This window comes from Anolis carolinensis, chromosome 1 (genome assembly GCF_035594765.1).
Source record: "Anolis carolinensis isolate JA03-04 chromosome 1, rAnoCar3.1.pri, whole genome shotgun sequence".
Lineage (NCBI taxonomy): Eukaryota > Metazoa > Chordata > Lepidosauria > Squamata > Dactyloidae > Anolis > Anolis carolinensis.
This window is the reverse complement of record NC_085841.1, coordinates 90,547,580-90,572,008: the sequence shown is the minus strand read 5'-3', so window position 1 is coordinate 90,572,008 and position 24,429 is coordinate 90,547,580. Positions and strand designations below refer to the sequence as shown.

Sequence of the window (24,429 nt, the reverse complement as noted above, 5' to 3'; positions counted from 1 at the left end):
CAAGAATCAAGTTACTTCCTAGCCTCGTTCAAGTTCATGGACTAAAAGACCTTGTCATCTCCCCTCACTTTGCCTGGCAAAGTGAGTGTTTCGGTTATTGGATTACAACTTTGGACCTTAATATTTCATATTGGACATTGCTTCTTTGGACTAATTTTGACCTTTCCTGAAAGGTCTACTCCTGGACTAATTCATACGCTTGCTTTTATTAACTTTACATATTTCCTTAATAAAGATATTAGATAGATTCTGGCCTCTGTGTATGGTTATTGGTGCTCTGCTGCCTGGGTCCTGACAGTTTGACTCCGCCACCCTAAGCACCAATTAACCTAGGCCAGAATGTCTACCGGAGCCGGGCCGGGTGGCCAACCGATCAGCTACACCATCGACAAGGATGAGGTGGACCGGATCCGTGATAAGCTCAATGCGCAGGATGGGGAAATAAAGGGTTTGAAGGAACGCAGAATCCGTCTCCCGGCCATGGCGTTGCCAACCAAGTTTTCTGGAGAAGCTTCTAAGGTTCATGTTTTCCGTCGTCAATGCCAGGCTTATCTAGAGGCCCGTGCTGCCGAGTTTCCTCAAGAAGACATCAAGGTGGCGTGGGTTTACAGTCTCCTAGACGGGCCAGCGGCCAACTGGGCGACGGCACTGTTCGACCAAGCCTCCCCACATCTAAGGTCAGCGCAACACTTCTTGGACCACCTTAAGGAGACCTGGGGAATCGAGGACAATTTGGAGGCAGCCGGCCACAAACTCCGGCGCCTCTCCCAAGGGGACAGACCCTTGTCCCAGTACATAGCCGAGTTCCGAGTGCTGGCCCACAACACTGGATGGAACGATGTAGCCCTTAGAGGACAATTTCGGGAGGGCCTCAACATTGAGATGCTGGAAGAAATCTCCAAGGTGGATCCTCCCCACTCTCTTGAAGCACTCATTGATCAATGTTTACGAGCTGAAGTCATGCTTGCCAACAGAAAACAATGGGTCCGAGGCCAGAGCGGTAGAGCTGGGGTGAAACCTCCCGCTCCCACCGGCGTCCAGCCGCGCCCAGTATGGAGACCCCCGCCACCAGCCCCATACCCCAGAGGGAGCGAGGAGGTGCCGATGCAGTTGGGCAATGTGCGTCCCAGATTAGATGCCGCCGAGAAGGCCCGCCGCCAACGCCTAAATCTCTGTTGGTACTGCGGAAACGGGGGCCACTTCGCCAGAGAATGCCCAGCCAAAGGGAAGCCCGCCGCCCGTCTGGCGGCGGCGTCCTCCACGGAGACGAAGACGTCTGAGGCGGCTGGCGCACAGCCGGCGGGGGAAGCCAGCGACCGGGCGTAGAGAGGCTCGCCAACCCGGTCAAAAAACCCACTCAAGAGCCGCCAACCGGGGTCCTGTTTCTTCTAGTGGTCACCTTGTGGTCAGCAAAAAAAGGACCCGTCATGGTCCATGCCATGATAGACTCCGGAGCCACCAACAATTTCATTGATAGAGAGTATGCCGACTCTCTGGGATTACAATATCATGATTTCAAGAATGCCCGTGTGGTGCAAGCCATCGATGGCCGCCCCCTCAAGACGGGTCCCGTAAGTCAGTGGTCGGAACCCACCAGAATGTGGATAAGGGAACATATGGAAGAGATTTCCTTCTTTGTTACCGAGGTTCCCCATTTCCCTGTGATTTTGGGTATTCCATGGCTGACACTTCACGACCCAAGCATCTCCTGGTCCAACAGAGAACTGCAGTTTGCTTCAAAATATTGCCAAAACCATTGCCTTGTAGCTAAGATCTGCCATACCACAGACACTGAACCCATTATCACCTTGCCCAAGAAGTACTCAGAATATTGGGATGTATTCAATGAAAAAGAGGCCGAGAGATTACCCCCACATAGACCTTATGACTGTGCCATTGACTTGGTGGAGGGGGCCCCGATCCCGCGAGGACATCTCTACTCCCTGACTGAACCGGAGCAAGAAGCTCTCAGGGAGTTCATAGAGTCAAACCTTCGCAAGGGATTCATCAGACCCTCTCAATCCCCAGCCGCTTCCCCAGTGATGTTTGTGAAAAAGAAGTCAGGGGAATTACGCTTGGTGGTGGACTATAGAGCATTGAACAATATCACTAAGCGGAACAGCTATCCCCTGCCCTTAATCTCGGACCTACTAGACCGACTTCGAGGAGCCAAGGTCTACACCAAGCTGGATCTTCGGGGAGCGTATAATCTAGTTCGCATCAGAGAAGGGGACGAGTGGAAGACCGCCTTCCAGACTAAATTCGGATTATTCGAGTCCCGAGTTATGAATTATGGATTATGTGGAGCTCCCGCAACGTTCCAGCATTTTGTCAATGACATCTTTCAGGATTATCTAGATCGGTTCTTGATCATCTACCTGGACGATTTTTTGGTGTTTTCTAGATCACAATCAGAACATGAGAACCACGTCAGAATGGTGTTACAACGATTGCGGGATCATGGACTTTATGCCAAGCTGGAAAAATGTGCTTTTGATCTACAGGAGGTAGATTTCCTGGGGTACCGCGTCTCGCCACTAGGGCTCTCCATGGACCCGGCAAAAGTTTCAGCAGTATTGGAATGGCGGGCGCCAACAAACAAAAAAGAGGTGCAACGATTCTTGGGGTTCGCGAACTATTACCGCAAGTTCATTCCAGATTTTGCCCGCTGGTCTGACCCAATCACCAGCTGCATCCGTGGGAAACAGCCCTTCCGCTGGACAGATCAAGCAGAGAAAGGGTTCCAGCAACTAAAGAAATTATTCACGTCCCAGCCAATCCTTCAGCACCCAGATCCTGAAACCCCTTTTGTTGTGCAGGCGGACGCCTCCGATGTAGCAATTGGGGCTGTACTCCTACAACCGGTGGGAGATCATCTTCATCCTTGTGCCTTTTATTCCCGTCAATTGACCGCACCAGAGAGAAACTACACCATTTGGGAAAAGGAACTATTGGCCATAAAGGCAGCCTTTGAAACTTGGAGACATTGGTTAGAAGGGGCCAAATTTCCCATTGAAGTCCATACTGATCATCGGAATCTAGAGCATCTAAGAACTGCCCGCAAGCTAAATCAGAGACAACAACGCTGGGCTTTATTCTTTGAACGTTTTAACTTCCAAATTCATTATGTAACCCCAGCCCAGACCAAGCAAGCAGATGCTCTGTCACGGAAACCGGAATACGCTGCAGGACGCAAGGAGACCTTTGAGTCCCAGCTGCTACAACCCGGGAACTTTGCCACGCTCACAGTGGGGAACACCAAATCCACTCCCATTGAATCAACTCCCTCTACTCCAGGGCCCCTTTGTGCTCAAGAAATCAGGGCTAGTCAGCAAGCAGATGCCTGGGCGCAGGACCAACTTCGCCAAGGACTACATTTTCCCTTTTCGCTTAAGGATGGGCTGCTTTGCTATAGAAATCATGTTTACATCCCCCCAGGACCGGGCAGGGAAAAGGCACTTCGTTTGTGTCATGACTGCAAGCCAGCAGGGCATTTCGGGCTATTCAAAACTATGCATTTGATCCTAAGAGATTTCTGGTGGCCCAAGATCCGCAAGGATGTAGAAAAATATATCAACACCTGCCCAGTATGCCAGCGCTCCAAGACAAGAAGGGAAAAGTCCTCAGGGCTTCTGCATCCCCTTCCTACCCCATCTCGCCCATGGGAAATAATCTCTGCGGATTTTATAACTGATCTACCACCTTCCTGTGGATTCACCACGATCCTAGTGGTGGTGGACCTTTTCACCAAGTTAGCCCATTTTATTCCCTGCGAAGGCCTTCCCACGGCCAAAGAGACTGCAGATCTATTTCTCCAACATGTTTTCAGATTGCATGGATTGCCCAAGAGTTTGGTCACTGACCGTGGGTCCCAATTCACCTCTTGCTTCTGGAAGGCACTACAAAAACTATTGGGCATAGACTCTCGTTTATCTTCGGCTCATCATCCTCAAACAGATGGGCAAACTGAGCGCACCAATGCCACTTTGGAACAGTACCTTCGCTGTTATGTAAACTACCAACAGGACAATTGGGCTTCCCTGTTACCACTGTCGGAGTTTGCCTACAATAATGGGGTCCAGGCTTCAATTAAGGAAACCCCGTTCTTTGCAAACTATGGCTTCCATCCACGTTTCTTTCCTCCTGTCATTGAAACCTCAGAAGTTCCCGCAGCAGAGGACTGGCTGCAGGAACTCACAGGAGTGCAGCAACTTTTGCTCCAGCAACTGGACCAAGCCAAGGAGGACTATAAACGCCACGCTGACAAGCATCGCCAGCCGGGCCCCGAAATCAAGGTAGGAGACCGGGTTCTTCTGTCCACTCGCTTTTTGCCCTCCCACCGTCCCTGCCGGAAGCTAGATGCCCGTTTCATTGGTCCCTATCCAGTGGTGGCGCAACTTAACCCCGTGACTTTCAAACTCCAACTTCCGCGCTCTATGCGCATTCATCCAGTGTTCCATCGCTCCCTGCTCCTTCCGGCGGATGGTGTGCGCCCTGATGCAGACCGGCCGGCCCCCGCCCCTGTTCTGGTGGACGGAGAAGAAGAGTTCGAGGTTCAGGACATTTTGGATTCTCGCTTTCACCGCCGCCGCCTACAATATCTCATTGACTGGGTGGGTTTTGGCCCCGAAGAGCGCTCTTGGGAAGACGCTTCCACGGTTCATGCTCCTGATCTAACCCGCCGCTTCCATCAAACCTATCCCGCCAAACCGCGGCCTCGCGCCTCGGGGAGAGAGTCCCAGTTTGATAGGGGGCTTGAGGAGGGGGATAGTGTGATGAGTCATGGGCCATGTAGTCCCATTCCTAGTGCTGTTGTGACTGACGAAGAGGAGAACTTGGGTTTTCCTCCATTTCAGCCAGAAAGGGAACCATTTCAGCCAGAAATTGAGCCTTTGCACCTGCAGGAGGCTTGTCTTCCAGAAATCTCCCAAACAAGCCCGGAGTCGAGTTCTCCCCCTTTTTCGCGCCGTAATTACATTCTCCAGCAGAAAGGAGTGCAACAGGCTAATCGCAGGAGTTTGAGAATAGCAGCAAAGCATTCAGATGATTAAAGCCTGTTCCCATGAGAAATTTTAGGGAGTCATACATCTGGACACAGAGATTGACTTTCGTTTCTGGTTCCCCAGAGAAGTGTTCTCTGGTGGGGAAAACAAGGCCTATTTAGGTTCCTTGCTCCCGGAGGGATCTTGCGGAGTCAATTCGTCAGCAACTGGAGTAGTGTGTGTGGACAGCTACTCCGCTTCCAAGCCTTTGTTCCTGATTCAAGCCTTCGTTTTCCAGCCTTGTTCTTCCACGGATTTTGCCTTGCTTTCCAAGACCCAGCCTTGCCTTGTTTCCCGGATTTTGCCAAGTAAATACCACGGATCTTGTCCTTGCTCCTCGTTCCTTGCTGCCTTGTATCCAAGCCTTGTTTTTCCAAGAATCAAGTTACTTCCTAGCCTCGTTCAAGTTCATGGACTAAAAGACCTTGTCATCTCCCCTCACTTTGCCTGGCAAAGTGAGTGTTTCGGTTATTGGATTACAACTTTGGACCTTAATATTTCATATTGGACATTGCTTCTTTGGACTAATTTTGACCTTTCCTGAAAGGTCTACTCCTGGACTAATTCATACGCTTGCTTTTATTAACTTTACATATTTCCTTAATAAAGATATTAGATAGATTCTGGCCTCTGTGTATGGTTATTGGTGCTCTGCTGCCTGGGTCCTGACGCTATCTCTCCATCTAGTACCCCATTGAAGTCACCTAAGATTATTAAATTTTCATATTCCTGTTCCTGGATTTTGTTGATCATTTGTTTTATAAAGGAAGATTTTGCCCCTGTCGGGGCATATATATTACAGATTAGTGTATCCTGATTATTTATTTTTACTTTAATTCCTACCATTTTCCCTTCCTGATCCTTAAACATTAGCCTTGCTTCCAAGTTTTCCTTCACATATGTAACCACCCTTCTTTTTTTGTTGCTGATGAATAAAATTATTTGCCTAATGATTTCTGGGCTAGATGTGTTACGTGTTGTTGTTTTATATGTGTTTCCTGTAAGGCGATAATATCGTACTTCCCCTTCTTCAAGGAATTAAATATTAACTTTCTTTTATTTGCAACATTTAATCCATTAACATTATTTGAAAAGATCGACAAAGACATTATCTAAATCACCTTCTGTAACTTCCCTATTAATCGTAGCCTTATCCAACAGCATTTCATAAACTTCTGGGGAATTCTCTCTAAGCCTTTTTTCTCCTTTCTTTTTAGCATCATTGGCTTCCTTTTCCTCTGATTCTGGATCTGGCTTTGTGTTTTTTTTGCTCTTATTGTCCATTTTCCCTTGGTTAAGTCCTTTTTCCATCTCTGCCTTGAGTACTTTATAAAAGTCCTTAGCTTTTTGTTCTGTTGTTAATCAAAACTTCTTAGCTTTAAACAGAAGCTTCAGCCCTTCTGTTTTTTCCCACCTAAATTTTATCTTATGTTATTTTAAGTTCATCTGTTAGGAAATAGTACTTTTTCCTCCTGTTCATTACTCCAATGGGTAATTCCTTTAATATTATGACTTTTTCCCCATTGTAGGATGGTGGGTTCTTGGCCTTGTTTTTAAGAATATCATCCCTAATTTTTTTTCCTTCCGAAGTGGGCCATCACGTCTCTAGGTACTTTATTCTTCCTCGCGAAGTTTGTATTTATTCTGTACACCCTAACAATGTTTTGGTCCATCTCTTCCATTGTTGTATTCAAAAATTCTGCCGTAATCTTTATAATTACATTTCTTAATTCCGGATTTTCCCTTTCTTTTATATTTCTAAATCTCACTTGGAATTCAGCTTCATTGATCGCCATCTGTTCTTGTTGGTTTTGTATTTTTTCATTAACCTCCTCCAGCCTGATCATTTTCTGGTTTATTTTTTCTTGTTGTTTTACTAAAATTGTCGTATCTTTTTTATCATGCTAACCTCTTGCTGAATTTCCCTTATTTCTTATTTTAATTGTTATTATTTCTTCCTTAACTTCTCTTCTAAGTTTCTCTATCCCATCCTGAAACATCTGTTGTAAATTTTCTTGCATTCTTTCTTGATACTCTTGTATTTTATGCATTTGTGTTATGAGATCTTTTAGAGATGTTTCTCCTTGAATTGAGTGTCTCCTACTAGGTATGGCTGAGGTTGGTGCAATAGTTATAGCTGCTTTGCCCACCTTGGGTGTCATTGATTTATCCATTTTATCTCTTATAATTTTAAATAATTCGAGTGAAGAAGGAAAATAAAAGAATTTTTAAAAGAAGCCATGTTCCTTGAATAGCACATCTTGGGAGCTCTTCCAGTTTGTGGTTGTTTCTCCTCATTCAGGTTTTCCACCTAAATCTTGTACATTATCTTGAACAAAAGGTAAGCACAAAACTGTCTAAAATATCTTATGTTGAGAAGTTACATTGTTATTGCCATTGTTCATACAAATTTTAGTTCAGGCTATCAGATCCAAGTTTTGAACACTTTCTCATTTTGGTTTGTGAGGAAAAAAAGTAAACATTATGTTTCAGGTTTGTTGATAAAGCATCCTAGTTGTGTAATCTGTACAATGTTCTTTGTTTCTACTCATGCTGTTCTACCCCATCATGTATTTTGCAGCTTCACCACAGAATCTTGTAAAGAAATAGTAAAAGATCACTGTGTTTTCGAACATTTCTGCCCCTCAATATCGCTATGTTTGTGACAACCTGTGAGGTTAACATTTGTCACATATATAATCAATTTAAGATGTGGGGATGCTGATGTTAGGAATACATGACCAAATCTATTTGGCTCCAAAGAATTAGTGTATCTTGTGAAATCTATCATATACTCACACTAAGTTCATTCACCTCAGTTTGGCACATTGTGCTATTCGAGATTGTTTATAACACATTTGTATCTGGTGGCAGGCCACTCTTCCTCCCCTCGTGCACATTTGAGTCATAAATCAGTCTGCAAAACCTCATCTTTTCAAAACTTGAAAATAGCTCAATTTATTCTAAGTTCAATTGCACAGAAAGTGCACCCCTTCATGCCTCAATGACATCACGGGAAATGCCTGGAAAAAGAATTGAAAATAGCAGCTATGGAAAGGATTCTGGTGATAACCAATGCACCAGGAAGGATACAACCAATTTTTTTTGTTTCCACTGTATGAGTACTTGCAACCAATGCTGATAAGCACACAGTCCATTTTTGAAGATATTTCTTTGAAAACTGGGGAAACATAATCAGAAATAGAAAAATGAAAACTCCTTTTAAAAGAGTGTTATTCTACTACATAGTTATTTAAAGCAGGAGACTCTTTTTGTGTATGTATGCATATAAATCACACAGCAGTTGTTCTGTAATGTCTGTTGGTCCCTACTAGTCTTTATCTTCCAAGGCAGCCCTTTTCTGTAAATTTTGGCTCTGTTAATACTAAGAAAGCTGTTTCTTCTCAGATTTCTTGGCTGATGCTTTCCTTGATGTGACCTCTCCCTTCGGGATGTGTCAGTGACATTCAGTTGTGTCACGCAGCACATAGTGGAGCGTAACTTTGAGGGATTAGTAGGGACCCTCAGTAGACCAGGAGTCTATACGAGCCTTTCCTCAACTAATGAGTTAAAAAGAGAGAAAATAATATGCCAAAAGTTAATTGGGCCAGAGATTTTCCCCTGTTATGGCCCCTTTGTTTTTCTTGAAAAGGGAACTAATATCTGGCCATATTTGGGCAGTAAAAAATTCCCTTAAGAGCATATTCTCCTTCTTTCTGACATATAGCAAGCATTAGGCACCATGTGATGATTCATGGGAGAGAAGAGGTATAAGAATGTAAACTAAGTTCATCTGCTAGGCACAATGTGGAGTTCTTCTTGGATCTTTAAATATATCCTGGACATTGCTGAAAAACAATGCTTTGCCAATTCACCTAAGATTGCCAGACTGAAAAACGGAGTCACATCCTATATGTTTAATGGATGTGTGGAAGATGAAATTTTGACAGGTGTTTCTTGTCACCCAGCCAAAGCAACACCTGCTGGAACTGACAAATTGAAATAAAGACAAACTATGAAGACCAGCAAATAATTTGATATATCTCAATACTGCTAGGAATTAACATTGTAGAACATCTTATTAATAAGAACGATTGCTTTCAAGCAACTGAAGGTCTTCAGTTAGAATTTCAAGTTCCAAAATCTGATTTTCACAATACTTGAAGTCAGACACTGCCTGAAGGCAACATTTGACCTAGAAATTGGCCTGATGGTATGCACTGGGACATAATTTCCAAATGGCATTCAGGTTTCTGTATCACCAACTGAGCTGGTTTCTGGGCTGTATGGGTGAAACAAATGGGCCATCAACTAGCAAAACTATTATATCTGGAATTGCATTCTGGCAAACATCACAATTTTTTACTTGGACCTGTGATTGCAACTAATTCAAAATAAAATTAGCTTGTGTGCATACTGGATGCCAGACAAGTTTCTATTGCCTTAATACACTGAAACAAAACAGATGTTGGAGATTCTCTGAATATATGGAATCCTTAACCCATTTGTTGTGGTCCTTTCCGATTACTACCTCATTCTTAGCAATGAAAGCAATGAAATGTATCAGCTTTGTATTAGAGATAACACTGATCTTCTCCTTCCTACAATTTGCTGGTAGGATGTTCACCAGCAGAATGGGCACTAGAAACGGATGCAAGTTAATAATTCAGCCCAACAACAAAACATTTTTTTCTTGGTGTCTTGGTTTTTAGGCCTGTTCCTGGGGCGCTGATTCATAACATTGTATTGGATAGACTACATTATCACTAGTTTCTTAGATATCATGGTTTTCTATAGACGAGCAGATGGCAAATAGTAGATGGCATATGTTCTGTATCTCAAAAGTTAGAGTTGATAGGAGAAAACAGGAGCCATTTTTTGGAATCAGCAGGTCAAATAAATCAGAAACAGATCACAGATTCGAGGCAGTTGTGTTGGTCAGTGTAATCAAACACTTCTTGCAGAGCTTGAAATTCTCAGTCATACCACATAGAAAATACTGGATTTGTTGAGCTTTCCACAAGGAAGAAAACAATATTGAATAGGAGGGAGGCTGGGAAAAATATTTACATATATCATTCAGTTTCCTGGAAATGATTATAATGATTTAAATGATTTAAATCTAGTTCAATTAAGTACTTGAAGTGATCAATGAGCAAATATGAGCAAACTGTATGTTGTAGAACAGGGGTAGCCAATTGAGCTGGGAAAAGGATGAATTTCAAGCTTCCCCTGGCTACTGTAGCATATGATTGGACATTGGATAATGCCACAAAATGTCCAGTGTCCAATCATATTCATTTTTGTTCTAGCTTTATATTTTGCTGATTTTGGCATCATTTTTCTGTGCTGTTTTGTGGCAGTTAATTGTGGCCATATTTCAAACCAAAAATGCATGGAGAGATTTTGGAAAATTGAAGAATCCTAGGAGTTTAGAGAGCTGCTGGCCTCAAAATGCCTCTTCTCCACCAACCACAGATGGAGATATGCATGCAGGTTACCAAGGAAGTTGAAGGCACCAATATTTGGAATATATATGTGTTTAAGTTTATGATTATCCTGTTTCCATTGCATTAAAAATGACCATAACCTTAAATAATAAGTTTTTAAACTCAGTGCCCAAGATCCTACAATATACTTGCAACTATGTGAATATAGTTATGAATAACTAAGGGAATGAGACCCAAAACCCACCTTAAACTTAAGGGAGCTGTTCCTAGTCATAGAGATCTTTGGTACAGGAGAGTGGAGCACTTCACAGGATAAAACTGGACCTTTCAACTCCTGAACCACAGTATGGCAAGCCCCCCCCCCCCCCCACACACACACATTTAAGCCACAGTGCAATTAACAGAGATTTCTGTTTGTCACCCTTTAGCTCCTAGGAAGCAAGAGGAGGCTAGACATGCCATCCAAAAGCGCCCACTAAATTGTACCACAGATCTCTAGCATTCAGAATGGAGCAAGAGTGCCACCACTGTGAGTATGTAGGCTATCTACATATGGAGCAGTCACAGAACTATCAGTTTATGAATCTGCAATTGCAAAGCAGGATGCTATCCCTCCCCCAATCTACTGTGAATATACCCTGTTTTCTCCAAAATAAATCATACCTATAAAATAAGGAGCCCCGGTGGCGAAGTGCGTTAAAGCACTCAGCTGGAGACCGAAAGGTTCCAGGTTCAAACCCCGGGAGCGGCGTGAGTGCCCGCTGTCAGCTCCAGCTCCTGCCAACCTAGCAGTTCGAAAACATGCCAATGTGAGTAGATCAATAAGTACCGCTCCGGCGGGAAGGTAACGGCACTCCATGCAGTCATGCCAGCCACATGACCTTGGAGGTGTCTACGGACAACCTTGGAGGTGTCTACTTGGAAAAGGCTCTTCGGCTTGGAAATGGAGATGAGCACCAACCCCCAGAGTCAGACATGACTGGACTTAACGTCAGGGGAAACCTTTACCTTTTTATAAAATAAGCCATAGCAAGATTTCTAAGCATCTGCGCAATATAAGCCACACTCCGAAAATAAGACATAGTGATAGGTGTGGCTATGCAGCATACAAGGTCGGCTCCCTCTGCCGAGTCTCAATTGTTCTGTGCGTGCTGCAAACTGAGGCATAGAGGGAGACATAGAAAGTGAAAATCTTCTCAATGAAGTGAGGAGCAGGACACTCTGCTTTAGGTATTGTGTGTCCTCAGGGGGAAGAAGTAAAGCTGTGACTGCTGTTTTACTCAGCACTGTGGATCTCTCTCTCTCAGCACCAATCAGCAACAGTCTGTGGGTCTCTCTCACCCCCCCCCCACAAACACCAGTAAAGCTGCTGCTCCCCAGCACTGACCACCACAGTCTGTGGGTCTCTGTCATCCCACACAAACACCAGGGCATAGGGGAAAAGCTTCAGCAAGCAGCCTGCAACTGAGCCCAGAGAGATCATCCCATAAATGCAGATTATTGTACCAAACTTAACAAAAATAAGTCATCCCCTGAAAATAAACCATAGTGTGTTTTCTTGAGGAAAAATAAATATAACACAATGTCTTATTTTTGGGGAAACATGGTAGTATAACTCCCACATCCAAGATGATAGCCATCTTTTCATTTATTCCTGTGACAAAAAGTCTTTTCTAGGTTATCTATGATATTCTTGGACCAACCTTCATTTCATTAGGGTTTGGTATTATCCATAGTTTTGCATATCTAACCAAAGTCTGGAAGTATATTGCCTGCAGATACAGGGGTTGTACTGTACTTGGAAAAATCTGGAACACTTACAAACACTTGTAATTACAGTTGTGTCAGAAATAACTGACTAGATCCATAGTTCTTCCTGTGAAATGTTAATAATAATAATAATAATAATCATCATCATCATCATCATCATCATCATCATCATCATCATCATCATCTTTATTTGTATCCCACTCTATCTCCCCGTGAGAACTCAGGGTGGTTTCCAACAAAACAGGCAAACATTCAATGCCTATAAAACAGAAACTCAAGAGAAAAATTAAATATAAAACACACGAAACAGTATACAACAAATTAAAGTATACAATTTACATCAAATAAAAACAATTAAAAAGCCATCCTAGGAAAAGTGTCATACCAGTTTCATTTCCTTTCCACTTAGTCTGCAATACAGATTTTATACCTTCTCATTGTATGCTTGTGAGCATAAAAAAGTTTTAAGTTTTTCAAACAAAAGTAAAAAGGGGGCTATTTTGATCTCCTTGGGGAGGGAGTTCCAAGGGGGAGGGCGACCATGGAGAAGACCCCCCTCTTGTTCCCCCCAGCCGTGATTGAGACGAAGGTGGGACCAAGAGCAGGGCCTCCTCTGCCGATCACAGGGCTCGGGCAGGCTTGTACAAGGAGATGTGGTTTGTTAGATAGTCTGGGCCTGAGTTGTTTAGGGCTTTAAAGGTAATAACCAGCACTTTGTATTTAGCCCGGAAATGAACTGGCAGCCAGTGGAGCTGCTGTAACATGGGAGTGGTTCTCTCCCTGTGCGGAATCCCAGTTAATAATCTGGCTACAGATCTCTGTGCCAGTTGAAGCTTCTGAACTATCTTCAAAGGCAGCCCCAAGTAGAGCGTGTTGCAGTAATCCAAATGGGATGTGACTAAGGCATGGACTTCCATGGCCAGATCAGGTGTCCCAAGGTACAGGTGCAGCTGGCACACATGTATTAGTTGTGCATAGGTGGTCCTGGCCACCTCTGATACCCGAGGCTTCAGGGTCAATGGTGAATCCAGGATCACCCCCAAACTGCAAACCTGTGTCTTCAGGGGGAGTGTAACTCCATCCAGCACAGGTTGTAACCCTATACCCTGATCTACCTTATGACTGACCAGGAGCACCTCTGTCTCGTCAGGATTCAATTTCAATTTATTAGCTCTCATTCAGTCCATTACTGATGACAAGAACTGGTTTAAGATCAGGACCGCATCCTTAACTTTTGGTGGAAAGGAGTAATAGAGTTGGGTGCTGTCTGCATAATTATGACACTGAACTCCAAACCACCAGATGATCTCACTCAGCGGTTTTATGTAGATATTAAACAACATGGGGGACAAGATCGAACCTTGTAGGACCACACAGGCCACAGGCCAGGGGGTCAAACAGGAGTTCCCCCCAGCACCACCTTTTGGGTCTGGTCTCCTAGGAAAGACCAGAGCCACTGTAAAACAGTGCCTCCTAATTCCATCCTAGAAAGACAATTCAGAAGGATACCATGGTCGATGGCATCAAATGCTGCTGAGAGGTCCAAGAGAACCAACAGGGACACACTCCCCCTGTCTAACTCTCTTTGTAGATCATCTATGAAGATAAAGATAAAGAGAAGGCAACACCACAGCAGATAGTCTTGGGGTGCTCCTTCTCTTTACCAGGATGCCGAATGAATGCCAGAGGCCACTAAGCTCAGGGTTTATTCGTTTTCACCCAGTCTTGAAAGATAATATAGTCTGGGGAAGGAAGAAATAGCTGTCAATTCCCTATTCACAGAAGCCCAGTCAAAAATATGATAAGGCTCTGTAGCTCAGAAATAATTGGTGAGTTTCACCAGTCAGTATGCACAAAACTATAACCATCACATCACATTAATTCTTAACATAATTAGACATCATGTTTATTATTTCTTCATATAGAACCTTCAGTAAACATGACACTATGCAAAGCAGCATTAACTTACTAAAAAAGTTACATCTGCATGCCTTCTTATGGGATTGTAACTTATATCTCACTTTTCCACCAACCTGGTTTTCCAAAGCAACTAATAGATTTTTCAAAGTCAGAATGAGATTACTATAAACCTATTCCGTATGCAAAGGAATCTTGTAACACTTTAGATAGAGAATAACTGAGAGAGGTTCTCTCCATTAGTTTCCAAGGTGCTACAAGATTCCTTTAAATACTGACATTCCAGATTGTTATAGCTAAGTCTTTTAATGATAAATTCACTTAGTTCATGTCATCTGTGTTACCATGTAAGAGAGGTACGTGGAGCGGCCCTTTTCCTCTATACCCTTAACTGATTCACATTTTACTGGAGCTCTTCTGTAATAGCTACACCAGTCATTTAACAAAAGGCTGATTTCTACTAACCATGTCTTTTGATGACTATTCACTCAGTAATTCTTCTCCCCTTTGAACTAGGGAAATGGACAGACCTGTTAGCTCTGTTTCTACAGGCTCATCTTTTTCTTACCTTCGAGTTTGTTCTGTGCTAGTTCTGTAAGACTTTTTTTTTTAAAAAAAGAATATACTTTGTGCACATTTTTCAAATTGTATTAACAGATGTATCACAGCACTTTAGTCAATGTGAAAATTTTAAAACTGTCTGAAATTTTCAGATTTGTATGTGCTGTTTTTGATTTACAGAACACTTCACATACCTGGATATATCTGGTTTTTGTTTTCAGAAGTAATATCCATACCTATGTTTGATCTGGGTGATATGGTCCAGGTAAATCAGCTTTTTTTAAAAAGCCTCTGTGCAATAAATTTCTTAAAATGCTTCTTGGCCCATAGTCAAAATTAATTGAGTGCCATTGACTAATTTGTATCTGATGAGTTAAATCAACAGTTATTATAGATTTCTGGTCTCTTGACTGCTTCGGTGATTTTATATAAGTAGCATTTTTTAGGAAGAAAACTATATAGAAATATAGTTATGTACCATAGAATTTTTCACCCCTGTCTGCAAATGCTAACTGAATTCACACATTTTCTGTATCTGCTAATGCACATTGTAATATTTTGCATCCTCAGTTTAAAGAACAAAACGACGTTTCTTGGTGGTAACTAGCTGCTGGCTCTAGTCAAGTGATTGACTGCATATTAAACTCTTTAGGTTTTCTTCTGTCATCATATGCCTCAGGCACTAGCTATATGCTATGTAAAAATTCTAGTTTTGATGTGAAGTAAAATAACATTCAGAATCAAACTGCAGTCTGGTTCATTTCATGTCGTTTCTGTTTCTTAGAAACAAAAAGGAAATTACTCTTGAGTGTACAAATGTGGAAAGAAGAAAAATCCTCAAGGCACATATTTTTTTATTTAAATTGAATATTGGGTAGTTATCATCTGTGCCAACTTTTGCTTAAAGTACACCAGTGACATAAAGGTTGAAAGTAGACTTTGGCAAAATAAAGAAGGGAAAACACCCTTTAAAATCTGTATTTCATCAAGAACTTTCTCTGTATCTGTCTCCTTCAGAGCAGATATAGTTCACACAAACTCTGCAAACATATACTATATACCTATCAAGGCACCTGCTTCCACTTTACATACTTTTCTATGCCAGTCATGAAACCTGTAGTGAGCATCATTTCTCATTACAAGATCAAGACATGCTCCCAGTCGTATAGGGAAGTCAGAGTTCACAATGGTAAAGCCCTAAAATGTTTTGATTAGCAGAGATGATTATGTCATCTAACACAACCTTCTCAAGCTTCCCTGTCCTTCTCACCTTAGATTCAGTTTTCACAAGAACAAGATAAACCACAGTTCAACCTTTTAAATGGAAATCTTACTTTTATCATGGTATCGACAGTATATAGCACAGGTGTCAAATGCAAGGCCCATGGGTCAAATCTGGCCCACCACATCATTTTATGTGGCCCACAAGGTTTCAATCCCAGGGCAACATAGTTATATTTATATAGTCTTACAATTACAACTGATCCTTTGAAGGTAGCAATGAAGCTGATGTGGTCCTCTGTGAAAATGAGTTTGATACCTGTCGTGCCCCATGAAACCCTCACTGTTTACCCCTAGTTAAGCCCTTTTTAGTTAGGGGGAATTAGCATTTTGTGTATAGTTTTGTGGGGGGTCAGTCTAGACAGCCTCTTTGCATTAGAATCCTCCGTCACCCTGCCCTTTAAGAATCTTCTCAGGGGTGGAGCCTCAGGCAAGGCACTTCTGGTTCTTGGAAAAGTCAGCCTTTTCATGACTGGAGGGTGAAGAGAGAGGAGGGCTAGAGGGTCTACAAAATAGCATATCCAGTTGGAGCTGTATTCAAGTCCAGTCAGAGTTAAATATTAAGACCATCTTAGAGACAGTTGAACACCATACAAGAAAGAGACAATATAAAGAAATAAATATTCAAGAGCCTCAGTTCATCCAGAATTGTCTCTCAAATACTTTACCTTTCTGCATAAAGACTTTGTAGTGAGACTCAGGAGGTGAGTAAGTCTCAAATTCTTGTCCGTTAATAAATTCTTGTTTGATTCTCTGATCTGTCCCCTGCACAGCCAATTCGCCTTCCAAGTAGTTAAGATAGCATGGGGGCAGAACAACACCCCTGATTTACAGTGTTTGATAAAGAGACATTTGCGTAAAGCTCAACACAAACCAGAATGTCAGAATAAGCCCTCAGATCATTCAAAAGTACTAACAATATTACAGAAGCATATTCAAGGAACTCAACCAAACATGCTAAGATATTCTGATGGCTATAGCCAGATACCACAGCACATGATTCCTGTGCCCAATGTTTCTATTTCAAGATGACTGAATTCACAGACCATATGAACCCAAAAATATTTAGGCCAGAATTCTACAATGTTTAGTTCTGTTCAGGGCCGGTTGACTATACGAGGCCGCTGACGCGGCCGCCTCGGGCGCTGGCCGCTAGGGGCGCTGTCGAGGTGTCGACAGCGGCCCGTAGCGCCACCGACGTCTCCGGTGTTGGCGCGGCCGCGCGGGGCTTCAATCCCCGCGCCCGCGCCAAACCGCTGAAAACAGATATGCCATTTTGCCCTTAGTCGACAAACTAAGGGCAAAATGGCCTATCTGGCTGTGCGCATGCCGCTGGCATGTGCGCAAACCGCTGAAAACAGATATGCCATTTTGCCCTTAGTTTGTCGACTAAGGGCAAAATGGCATATTTGTGCTGTGCGCATGCGCACAGCACAGATAGGCCATTTGGCCCTTACTTCCTGGTCGCGGCCGCCGATTGCCCGGCGGCCGCGACCAGGAAGTAAGGCCCAAATGGCCTATCTGTGCTGTGCGCATGCGCACAGCCAGATAGGCCTTTTTGCCCTTAGTTTGTAGACTAAGGGCCAAATGGCCTATCTGTGCTGTGCGCATACGCACAGCACAGATAGGCCATTTGGGCCTTACTTCCTGGTCGTGGCCGCCGATCGCCCGGGCGATCGGCGGCCGCGACCAGGAAGTAAGGGCAAAAAGGCCTATCTGGCTGTGCGCATGCGCACAGCACAGATAGGCCATTTTGCCCTTTCTTCCTGGTCGCGGCCAGGGCACGCTGGACGGGGAGCGGGGCCAACTCTGGCCCCGCCCCCAGCACTATTCGCCCTGGCCCCGCCTCCCACGCAGCGTGGGAGGCGGGGCCAGGGCATGCTGGGCGGGGCCAGGGCATGGGAGGCGGGGCCGGTGGCGGGGGCGCTTTTTAGCACCCCCGCTTAACATTTAAAAATATCTCCGGCCGGCCCTGGTTCTGTTTCTGTAACTAGGTAACATATCTTGGCCTGACTACCTCCCTCTTCCCCAATCTACCTATTAAAACAAGTAGGCCAATTCTGCTTACCATTGAGACATACATGGATGATGTTTTCTCCTTCTCCTTCCAAAGAGTGAGGTTTCAGCCTGGAGTTGCAACAAAGATCTTGCTTCTGATTGTCACATCTTCACTTGCTGGTGGGAAGGAGTGATGGAAACTTCACCTACTCATGCTCAATTGCCAGAAAAACAGATCATCGTCTCTTGATGCAACGAATGCCTGATACAGTGAGGTGAGGGAGGCAGTGACACTCATGGCAATAATGCTATAATTCAAACTCTTTGGGGATTGTGAATTACAAATCAGTTACAGAAATGTAATTCTAAGTTACACATAGGTAAGTATGATACTGAAATCGGCACATATTTTTACTACTTTAAAACTTGCAAAAGCAGTTTTTTTATTTATATCATATGCTGGAAATGTCAAAAACCTCTTAAGAAACATACAGAATATCTTCTGTGATAAAAGGATCAACTAAAACCAGATAATTCTTTGCTGATCTACTTTTTGGAACAACATTATCCATGGACCTTAAGAATTTGGGCAATAAAGAAGATGATCACTGAGTGGATTTTGAAGTTAAAATACTTAGTTCCTACAGAGATAAAATGTGCCATTATTTTAGACAGGCCCAGATATCCATGTGCGCTTGAATGAAATCCATATTTTTTTACTATCTGCTTATAAGACATACTCATATGCACGCACACATAACTACAGTCATTGTTGATATATTTCCATTTTCCCAGTAAATGGTTTTGGAGTTTCTAAACTTTTGATGATAAACAATGCAATGTGACAATGTATTTAGATGCTTTAGTTTTATGATTTTGTATAGCCTCATGAAGAATACTTTAGGAGCACCCATAGGCCAGATTGTGTCTGGCTTTTCACCTAATAAACAGACGATCCTTTGAGCATCTTGAGATGTATTTTTCATTCATCTTTCATGCAATTTGGTTTTGAATGGACCATTTAGAGCTTTTACCTTAACAAAAACCTGACCCTGGAATGCACACTGCAGAACAACATTGCTGCCTGTCTTTTGGAACTCTATTTGGAGACTGGTTATAGGGATTTCCATTATGAGTGCCTGCACTTCTGAATTTACCTCTTCCTTCTGCTTCTAAAATGTCCCAGTTTCCCTTGTCTCCTTCCACTTTCCCACTTTGTTCTTAGCTTACTTCCGTTGATGAAAACTGAGTTTAAATTATTTTGCTTGCATTTAATTTAGGGCCCTTCCACATTGTCCTTTATTCCAGGATTTGATCTCAGATTATCTGCTTCAGACTGGAATATATGAGTCCCCACTGCCAAATCACCTGGGATAAACAGATAATCTGGTATCAGATCCTGGGATAAAGGGGCAGTGTGGATGGGCTCTCAGTGGGAACAGAAAGGAGGCAGGCAGAAAAACAGATTATTTGAGTCTCTCCTAGGATTATGTGTTCTTCCTCTTTAACATTTGCTGTCTTGTCTGCACTTTGATGTTTTCATCAATGAAAAGTTGGAGGGTATGTAAATATGTTTCAGATTATAACATTATGTATCTGGAATACCTTTGCCCACCTGAGACAAGTTGACGTGGCACTCACTGTATATCTTTGGGGAACTTACTGGTGTTATAAACTTGTCTTAACACTGTGTTTTACTTGGTTTTTAAAATCCATTTTTACTCCTATTAACCATATAACATCTGATCAAGTTGTTGAATTTTTCTTGTACACTCACTTTTGAATAGGTTATCGCTTAATTAGTCCTTTCAGTTGGGTAGTAAGGTAAATATCTTCCAAATAAATAAATTGAAAATTCCCATTCCCATTCCCAACTGCTACACTCCCAGTACATTAGAATCCCAGAAGCAAGATGTCATGGCCCATTCATAAGCAGCAGCCTGGGAAGAGCTGGAAATCCGATCAACAATAGAGCCAAGTAGTAAGAGCCTAAGAGCATATCAAGAATTAGAGCCAAGAAAGAAGACAGAATGCAAACCGGAGAACCAGTCAGCCTTAGAATTGAAAAAGGAGTTGAACTGCAGGCACAAGCTGGAGATGGAGCTGTAAAACAAGAGCAGGAGTCAGAATGAAGAAGCAAAGTCAAATGTCAGTACCAATGGGTAAGGCAGACAGGATTGCACCAGAGATAGGGAGATCTTGTTGATCCACCAAAAATAACTGAACCCTTTCTTTTCAACAAGATTCAGTGGTTGGATTAGCAGACTCTGCAACTCTTTTAGGCATTATTTAAATGCCTAGGCCAGAAATGGTCTTGTGGTCTTCTTGTTTGCCTACTATTCTCTTCAACCCTAACTGATTCAAATAATGGAGAAGAATGGCTTTCAGTACAGTATCATCTAGATCAGGAGTGTCAAACTCATTTTCACCAGGGGCCACATCGTCCTTACAGTTGCCTTTAAATGTCCATTTGTAATTGTAAGACTGTACGAATGTAATTATGTTACCCTGGCATTGAACGTCTCGTGGGCCACATAAAATGACATGACGGACTTAAGCTCACTAGTTGTGTGTTTGACACATGTGATCTAGGGGGACACAGTTTCCCCACTTCTGTCCTCAGCAGACAATTCAACCTGCATTTCTCATGTGCAACACAATTGACCAAAGAATATACTTCATCAAATAATAGAAGCAGATAGTGTGGATATAAGAAAAGGAAAACGTTAATGGTCGAACTCCCACTTTTACCCCTGTGCTGTGTCTTGAGATCCCAAAAGTCCAAGCAGTGTGTGTGCTTCCTATGCCACATTCGACAAGACAATTTTACAATTAGCCACTACCAACAAGAACCTTCTTCTTAATGTAACTAGGAACAATGGAAGAAGGAATGAAGAATTGGGCCATGTTTTGAAGGAGAGAGGGGTCAAATACTTGACCTGGAATATCTCTCCTGGCAGTGGCTATTTTCTTTATATTTTTAAACAATACCTGGTACTTCTATTTTTGTCATTCTTCATTGGTTTTGCCCTACATTATATAGTTTTGCAGCAAATTTTGAGTTAAATAGGATATACATACACACACCCTGAATTATAGAAGGCCAGTATATATATGTTTCTGAGAATAGGAACACCAGCTTCATTCCAAGAAAATGAAATTGCATATAAGAAACCTGACATAGTCATATATAGACAAAACCTAGGCAACATGGAAACACATCTATTGCCAACAGAGAACGTAATCACGCTTTTACATCTGGAACTCATGTGTATATTTACTTAATAATAATTAGTGGGAGCTGGTGGTGAGCTTCATTTCCCACCAGGGAACATAACATCACAATAACTAAAAATAAAGATGAGGAGAAAAGACAAATATGATTTACATTTATGTGACTGTATAACACATTTTAAACATTTTGGCACCACAAACTTTTCAAGGGGATTTTGAAACCACATTAGGCCTCCAAAGTTGCACCTAAAGATAGTCATAGAGCACAGAGAGGAAGCCAATGCAGAATGTGAGGATTCCATACAGATAATCAAAACTTGGGCTTTCAAATCTGCTGAATATGATATTGTGCAACCAGTTGTGTATCTGTAAATGAGCTGGCTCTTTCTATAGTCCCAGTGAATCACGGGATATTGTGAAGCCTCTGATGAGCTTCACTATGGCCAAGAATAGTCATACTTACAAAACTATGAACTGAATGCAGATGTTACACCATGGTTAAAATACAAGCATTTACCTAAGGGAACTTACATTGTGTAAAACACCCACCAAATGTTAGCCAAAGTCTTTCAAGCATTTTAAAGGGTTGCTCATATTGTTTCATGTACTCTGTGGCTGTGTTATCTAAGATGCCTTATACACTGGCATATAATACAGAATATCAAGACAGAGTCTACACTGCCATGTAATTCACTTAAAAGCAGATAATCTGGATTTTATTCAATTGTGTAGAAGGGGCCTAAGATTTCAGGATATAAATGTGATATTGCTGAACTATAACAATGATAAAACCTTTTCATATATCTGCCAAGCACTGGGCTACTGGTATGGTAGAGCCAACTACCACATTGGGTGGTAGGCTACAAGTACGATCCTACTCCATACATTTGCTGTATATGTGAAGATTAATGTCTAAACAGATCCTGCAAGCAGGGGATTTGGAAACAAACTGTTTCCAGGTGTCTATTCTTCCCACTTTAAAAGTTCATGAATGGAAGTTTCTACACTGCAAATAATTGTATGAGTCCATTTTTTCCTTCGACTTCTCAAAAGTCAAGACTGGCTGGCCATTTGGGAAAATAACCTTTAATTAAGAATATCTTGTTTTCATATCTCTTTCTTTTTTTCTTTTTCTTTTCTTTTTCTTTTTTAAAAAACCTCATTTCTGTCTTTATTTTGCTTTTCATTTATTGCCAGTATAAGCCAGTCAAATGATGATGATGAAGAAGAATAGAATGCAATTGTAAAGTAAAAGCTCATAGTAAATCCCTTCTCTGTTTGTTCAGGTTTCTTGAGGTTTCTTCAAATATGATGGACTGCAATGCCCTTTATTCCTAGCCAATCTGCCATTAACCATGTGAGCTGGGGATCCTAACAGCTGCAGTCCAACTTGAGTTTGGAAAACTTATTTTTTGGATCACAGCTTCCAGAATATCTCAGCCTATGTGGCTATTGGAAATAGATGTACTTGGAAATAGATGCACCCTTTTACTTTCCCCTTTCCAAGAAAAACAGCAACTGAGTGGAGAGATGCTTTTGAATGGGAAAATGGCATGATGATGGTATTTGCCATCCCTTCTCTCAGTACTCTTCTCTGATCAAATGAGCAGTCTCCCTCCCAAAGTTATATTTCATTAAAGGAAATCACATTCAGAGATCAAATCCATTTAATGTGTAGTTTAACTCTTAAAAGAAACACAAGGTAATGCATGAAACACAAAGTCTGATGTGTCTTCCATCCATTAATTGTCATTCAATTGCAAGATATCAGCAGATTAAACCACTGACCTGCTGAACTTGCTGACTGAAAGGTCGGCAGTTCGAATCTAGTGAGAGGGGTGAGCTCCCACTGTTAGTCCCAGCTTCTGCTAATCTAACAGTTCAAAAACATGCAAATGTGAATAGATCAATAGGTGCTGCTCCGGTAGGAAGGTAATGGTGCTCCATGCAGTCATACCAGCCACATGACCTAGGAGGTATCTATGGACAACGCTGGTTTTTCGGTTTAGGAATGGAGATGAGCCCCAACCCCCAGAGTCAGACACGACTAGACTTAATGTCAGGGGAAAACCTTTACCTTTACTTTATAGCATGAAAAAAGCTATAATTGCTTCTTGGTTTATTATGACAATTTTTTTAAGATGCTTTAAACTGATTTGCCTGCCTGAATTTCAGCAAATGATTGATAAAGTCAACAGAAGACAAATTTTACTGTGCTGTAACCACACTTTCAAACACTGCTAGTCTTAAAGGTGCATACTTTTGCATACTGATCAGACTTATGTGGTTCTATCTTTGCATTGTCCCACTAGGGATGGAGAAAGTAATCTCCTTTGCTTTTTCCCACACACAAATGGTATCAAGTTCTTCTCATCCTGCTTGTGAAAAATAAGTTCTTATTGAAAACAAATCAATTTCTGAACTTTCTACAATAATCAAATGCAACAGCCAAATGAGAAGAAGCTGTATTATACCTGCTTGCTGAATAACCATTCAAGACGGGGAGTCTGTCTAAAAAAAGAGGTCAAAACCATACAACCACAAACCTAGATGAACAAAACAGAACCGAATTCAAACTTTGAGCTCAGTAGTCAAAGCCTGGATAACCAATTCTGCACACTTTTCTTTCCAGTAGAATACACTATTTGTTTTTTCATCTCAAATTTATTCTGTCATGTTTATGAATAAATTTGCAAATTTTGATCCAAACAAAATTTTCACCATCCCTACTAATTTTTTTCCCTAACCCCCTTTCTTTCTCTCACATACAGACATGGCAATATAGCATTATGTATTCAGAAAATGGAAAAAAGGGAGGTGGCTGGACAGTTTACTTAAAGATGTTTTAGATGATTTGATAAAATCATGGGGCTCCTATCCCTATCGCATATAGAAATCAGCCCGTCACTTTCATAGAAGTCATTGAATCCCACCCATGGGAAAAAGCAGGATATAAGTAAACTAATAATAATAATAATAATAATAATAATAATAATAATAATAATGAAGAGAAACAACTGGAAAAGCTGACACAATACAAAGATTTAAAGATCGAACTGCAAAGACTCTGGCACACCCTGTAAAAGTGGTTCCAGTGGTGATTGGCACACTGGGTGCAGTGCCTAAAGACCTTGGCCTGCACTCAGAGGCAGTCCATCAGCGAGGCCAATTAGGCT

At 42.1% G+C, this 24,429-nt stretch overlaps 1 long non-coding RNA gene across 1 annotated transcript in view; it reads right to left on the bottom strand.

Moving 5' to 3' along the window:
• The window catches only part of LOC103280517 (uncharacterized), a 41,194-nt gene extending 17,343 nt beyond the window's left edge, over window positions 1-23,851 (bottom strand). Inside the window, exon 1 of the long non-coding RNA XR_010005635.1 lies at window positions 18,090-23,851. This is a non-coding gene — a long non-coding RNA (uncharacterized LOC103280517). The remainder of the gene's footprint in view (window positions 1-18,089) is intronic.
• Between the last annotated feature and the right edge of the window lie 578 nt (window positions 23,852-24,429).